Source organism: Choloepus didactylus, chromosome 13, assembly GCF_015220235.1.
Source record: "Choloepus didactylus isolate mChoDid1 chromosome 13, mChoDid1.pri, whole genome shotgun sequence".
Taxonomy (NCBI): domain Eukaryota; kingdom Metazoa; phylum Chordata; class Mammalia; order Pilosa; family Megalonychidae; genus Choloepus; species Choloepus didactylus.
Window position 1 is genome coordinate 36,960,982 of NC_051319.1, and position 6,207 is coordinate 36,967,188.

At 34.8% G+C, this 6,207-nt stretch overlaps 1 pseudogene; it reads left to right on the forward strand.

The window, feature by feature from the left end:
* Positions 1–3,913: 3,913 nt before the first annotated feature.
* Positions 3,914–4,718, forward strand: LOC119507666 (annotated as a pseudogene).
* Positions 4,719–6,207: the final 1,489 nt, after the last annotated feature.

Below are 6,207 nucleotides of genomic sequence, written 5' to 3' on the forward strand. Positions count from 1 at the left end.
CCATGGTGCCATTCAAAATACTGCTTAAGCAAATGAATGACTTTAATGAATAGGTGATAATCATTTTGTTAATCAAGTAGTTTTCAATTCTTCCTTACAACAAAATAAGAGGAAGATCTAATCCAGTTATCAGCTAACAGATCATTTAAATGTTTCTGATAATTCACTGTGTGATTGTTGGCATATATAACATGGGAGGAGTTCAAAGAATTTTGTGATAATGCCTGAACAAAACTTTCATTTCTATTTATGTGATCAAGTTTTTTCAAGCAATAGAAATAAAACTGATGCTGAATCCTATTTCATTCTAGAATAAATTATTTCCCATCTATCTTATTAATATCTGCATTTCATATACAATTTTACTTTTTAGGTTTAATAATTATTTATCAACATTTCTAATACATTTTTGTTGCTTTGATGAACTGTATATTAGTAATAATTAGAGCCTCAGAGTCACTTGAAACTTTTTTTAAAAACTGAATTTTTATTTATACATATATATTATAGTTGCAGAGAAGTGTGAGAGGGTGATCAAACAAAAAAGACTTTCAAGTATGTATTTTGTGGAGGAAGTGGAATTTATGTATAAGATAAAGACAGAAAAATGCAAAATTTCCAATTATTAAAGAAAGCGTGCCCATATAATTTTTAAATGGATGACAGTGAATATCAAATCACTATAATATTTAGATTCCTTTGGATATGTGGAAAAGGTGATATACATTTTATTTGTAAATGTCAATATTTCAAATATACCAGAAAGGATTTTCTTTGTTATAACATACCAGATTTTATCCTTATGTTGAGAATTTTAGATATCAACTTAAAATGTATGCAGAGATTCATATATTTTTATATCATTTTACGAAGTCTGAGAGCAAAAATTTGCAGAATACCTATCAGAAGTGTACGGATTTCTGTGGTTCACTTTAATAGATGGATTCACACTACCCTCTGGTGGCTAAAATGGTCAGATCACATGAAGTATAAGGTGACATTTTGGAAAAAGGAATTTCATTTCCTTTTCTTTGCATTAAACACATAGCAAAAACTTGTAGAAGTGGCACATCTCACATATTCTCACAAGTTTTACGAAATGTGGATATAATAAAAGAATTTTGAAAATTAGGATTTAACAATCCAATGCACCATAAAAATTAATTCACCTGGCTTTAATAGTTGTGATTTGGTATTGATCAAGCAAGATTTTTGAGCAACGATGATGTGCTTTCCAGAGACACCCAGACAGGTATTCAATAGCCCAGAGACGTTATGCAGACATTTCATCAGCTGAATGCAAACTGGCCTGTAGTTTTGGTTTGTTTTCAGTGCAATTGCGGAGATCTACCTGTGTATGAGTCTCCCCCATAGCGCGCTCTTTGCCCCCCACCTTTGCCCCCAGGGACTCCATGTCCTGATGCTGTCAGTAACTAGAATGTATGTTATGGAGAACGCATGGGATAGTAGAAAAAGCATAAGGCTAATGAAGTTTAAAAGAACTACGAATTTTATCCCCACCTACCAAGAGCTGTGATCTTGGGAAAATTAACTTCTATTGGTCAGTTTCCTCAACAATAAAATGGTTAAAATACTGGCTTCACAGATGCCAAACAAAACTTTGCCATGTAAAAGCACATAGGTAAGGTGCTCAGTAAAGCTACCAACTCTAATTATTACTAATCTGTATATTTGAAAGATAAGCAGTCTTGTCTGTTTGGAGGATACAGTCTCAGGGAATTACTCATTGGAGTATCTCAGTCATTATTTATTTATTCTAACACTGCAATGCTATCTCACATGTATCTATCTTCTTAAGTGTTTTCTTTTCCATTCTCAAAAAAAAAAAAATTCACTGTTTTCCATCTGTCATCAACCTTCCTCTCCTTCTTTCTTCTTTCTCAGATGATGAGTTTGGTTAATATTGAGAAAATAAGTGCAGTCCCCCAAACTACCAGTCTATGAGCAATCATACTCATATGTCACCTTTACTTCCTCTACTATGGAGAGTCACCATCAAAGATCAACTCCTCCCCATGTGCTCTGGAACGCAAACCTTCTCATCTTTTCAAAGACTTGGTCCTTACAATCATCCCCTCTCTCCTCTGCACCATCGGTTTCTCGCTCTCTCTACTGGATCATCTCTATCAGCAAAACATATCCTAAAGAATCTGCTTCTCTTTGAAACATATACTAACACCTCCCCCCAAAAAATCCTCCCTGAACGCCACATACCCCTGTAGCAAATGACCATTTCTCTCTTCTTCATCACCATTAAACTTCTTGGGGAAGTTATCTTCATTAAACTTCTTGGAAAAGTTGTTTGTAATCAACTTTTCTATTTCTATTTCCTCACCTTGCACTTCAATCTACTGCATTTGGAATAATTTCCCTCCACTTGGCTGAGACTTCTCTTGTTAAGGTCAGAAATTAATTCTCTAATACTAAATCCAATGAAGCCCTCTTGGTTCTTATATTAACTGACTCCTTAGCAGCTTTTGGCAGTTGACCACTTCAATAAGAAAAAAATCAGTGTATGTGAAAATGATTCGTAGTATCTTAGGGATCATTTGATAGTAAAGAATATAAACGCACTCAAAGGAACTTAAGTAAAAAGAAAAATCCAATGCTATCTCAAAATCCAAGGGCAGGAAATACAGCCATGCCTTGTAAGATAACTCATTTTGATGCTCTTGGTATACTTGGTCTCTCATTCCTGTTTCTCTCTGCCTATTTACTTCATTGTTATGCTTCTTTGATGACTACTGATACATAACTTTCTACTTCAAGGGATCAACAGAGACACAAGAAGAGCCTCTAAGTCCTTGATAATAAATTCCCTTGACAGAGAACTCTATTAATCCAGCTTCAAGCGTCCATCTTTCCCCAGTTATCTGTGTCCAGGGAGTGACAGGGTCACAGAGAATAAGCATGGTTAGAGGGGGCTCTTCTGTGGCTGGAGACCAGGTCTAGGAGACAGGATGTGGGCAAAGTGGCCCAGGTATATTAAGCATATGATCACCAGAGAATTTCAAACTCATTTATAGCAAGTTGTCCGTGCTCAAGAAGAGATTTGTCAACATGAATATTACAAGATTATCTATTCATTAATACTATTTATAATGAAACATTATAAATTAAAATAAATACCCTTCATATTATTAGTTATGTAATAAAATTGTGACCTCTTCTTTAAACAATTTATCTATAATCATTGACATTTTATGGCTTCAGTGGCGAGAATTAAAATAGGAAAGATATTCTGGATCCCTCTGCATTCTGGGAATAAGAGAAGAGATGATCATTTCAAAAGCTATCCTATAGATAAGAAATGTTCATTAGAATAGAGCAAAGAGGTGTGAGGCCCAAGGAAAAGAGTTGGAGGGAGTCTGACATCCCTTTCTGACCACAGCTAGCCACAAACAAATCTTTACTCTTATCCTATTCTTTCCAAAATAGCGTAAGCAAGGGCATGGTGGAGCTGGATTTATCAGCTCACAAGAGGCAATTATTATTAAATTTTCAGGAATTTTGTGACCTGGTTGTTAAATATTTGGAAATATTAAAAATTAAATTATATAAATTTACATCTAAATAATTTATATTGTTAATAAAGGTAGTAAATACTCAAAGCTCATCACTTTCTAATTATTTTGCTACATTTTACTATGATCTATGTTCTTTAGGTTATTTATTTTTGTATATCTGTGTATCCATATGGTGGGAACACTATATAATAATGAACAACCATGCATCACTTTCCAATTCCCCATTCAGTGACATCATGTTGGTAGTTTGAAATAGGCTATGGTAAGAATATTTACATCATGGAAACAGACCAATACTACAAATCAGAGATTGATTTGTTGTTTCTTTATTAAGCTGTCTATTCTTTTAGGAAAATAATGGATAAAATGCTAATAACAAGGAGCTCTACTCCAACCATGACAGAGCTGACAAGACATCAGAAAAAGAACAGCAAGAAGCAATTGAATGTATTGATGAAGTATGAAATGAAATAGACAGACTTAATGAACAAGCCAGTGAGGAGATTTTGAAAGTAGAACAGAAATATACTAAACTCCACCAACCATTCTTTCAGAAGAAGTCAGAATTGATTGCCAAAATCCCAAATTTGGGGGTAACAACATTTGTCCACCATCCACAAGTGTCTGCACTGCTTCGGGAAGCAGATGAAGAGGTGCTGCATTACTTGACCAGAGTTGAAGTGACAGAATTTAAAGATATTAAGTTATGTTACACAATAGATTTTATTTTGATGCAAATCCTTACCTCAAAAATAAAGTTCTTTCCAAAGAATTTCATCTGAATGAGAGTGGTGATCCATCCTCAAAGTCCACTGAAATCAAATGGAAATCTGGAAAGGACTTGATGAAGCGTGCAAGTCAAACACAGAATAAAGCCAGCAGGAAGAGGCAGCATGAAGAACCAGAGGGCTTCTTTACCTGGTTTACTGACCATGCTAATGCAGGTGCAGATGTGTTAGGAGAGGTCATCAAAGATGATATTTGGCCAAATCCATTACAGTACTATTTGGCTCCTGATATGGATAACAAAGAAGGTGAAGGAGAAGAAGAAGATGATGATAATGAAGAAGGATTGAAAGATATTGATGAAGAAGGGGGTGAGGAAGAAAGGGAACAATATGAAGATGATGAAGGACAGAAGGAGAGGAGAATGAAGGAGAAGATGACTAAGAGAACACTGATGGATTCCAGCCTTCCCTTTTCAATTTCCTTCAGTCCCTGGGAGCAAGTTGCAATCTTCCTCTTGTGCTCAGTCACCCTGTTTTTGAGATCTCTTTTCTCTCCTTTATACCATGATTCTCAACTTATTTGGGGAGAAATACCTTGCACAGAATAACCTTGCACAGAATAAAGAGGGAAAAGAATCTCTACCCATTTCTGTTCCAAATTCATTTTTATCCCTTCCTGTCTCAACAAAAACTTTACAGAATCAACATATCACCATGCTCTGTGGGAAAAAAGAAAAACTTTCTGCTCCCTTTGCTCAGCTGGAAGCTGGAGGGTACTAGGCCTTTTTAGTAGTGCATAGAATTCCAGCTTTTTTCCTCCTTTCTCTGTATATTGGGCTCAGTGATTACCCTGTGTCTGTATGTGAATATGGACATTTACCAACATGCATCTATTTTCCCTTGTTTAAAAAAAGAAAAAAAAAAAACTTAAAAATAGGGTTGTAGAAGGTCAGCAAAGGGTAGGTTTGAGATGTTTGGCTGGGTTAAGTGGACATTTTGACAGCATGGCTTCTCCTTTGGCATGTTTAATTATGATGTTTAATGGACATCCTTGCAGTTTAAGATGACACTTTTAAAATGAAATTCTCTCCTAAAGATGACTTGAGCACTGCCACTCGATGGGAGAATCACAGAACCTGTAGGATCTTATTTGGAATTGAAATCTCTATTGTAATTTTGTTCCTGTTTATTTTTAAATTTTCTTTTTGTTTCACTGGAAAGGAAATATGATGCTCAGTTTTAAATGTTAAAATTGTACAAGTTGCTTTGTTACAATAAAACTAAAATATGTACACAAAAAATGCTGACAACAGAGATTAAAATTAAAAGTATATCATGCCTGTAGCCATTGTATTGTAATTAACACAAAAATTAGGAAACAATCTTCCAGTATTTAAAAACCATCATCCCCTTCTGTGATCAGAAAGGAGGTAACAATGCCCATTGTTATTCAACATTATACTGGAAGTTCTAGCCACAGCAATTAGGGAAGAAAAAGAAATAAAAGGCATCCAAATTGGAAAGGAAGAAGTAAAACTATCACCATTTGCTGATAACATGATCCTATACATAGAAAATCCCAAGGAATATACAACAAAACTGTGAATTAATAAACAAATTTAACAAAGTTTCCAGGTACAAGATCAATGCAAAGAATCAGTTGTTTTTCTGTATATTAGCAATGAACAATCCAAAAGGAAATTAAGAAAAAAATACCATTTACAATAGCATTCAAAATAACAAAATATCCAGGAATAAATTTAACCAAGGAAAAAAAAGACTTTATATACTGAAATCTATAAAACATTGTTGAGCTCTAGAGCAGCTAGTAAACAGCCATGAACAACTAGTAAATAGTCTGGAACAACTGTTTGGGGGACATCTGTGAACTGACACACATCATACACCCATCTGGAATGGGTAAAAGGGCC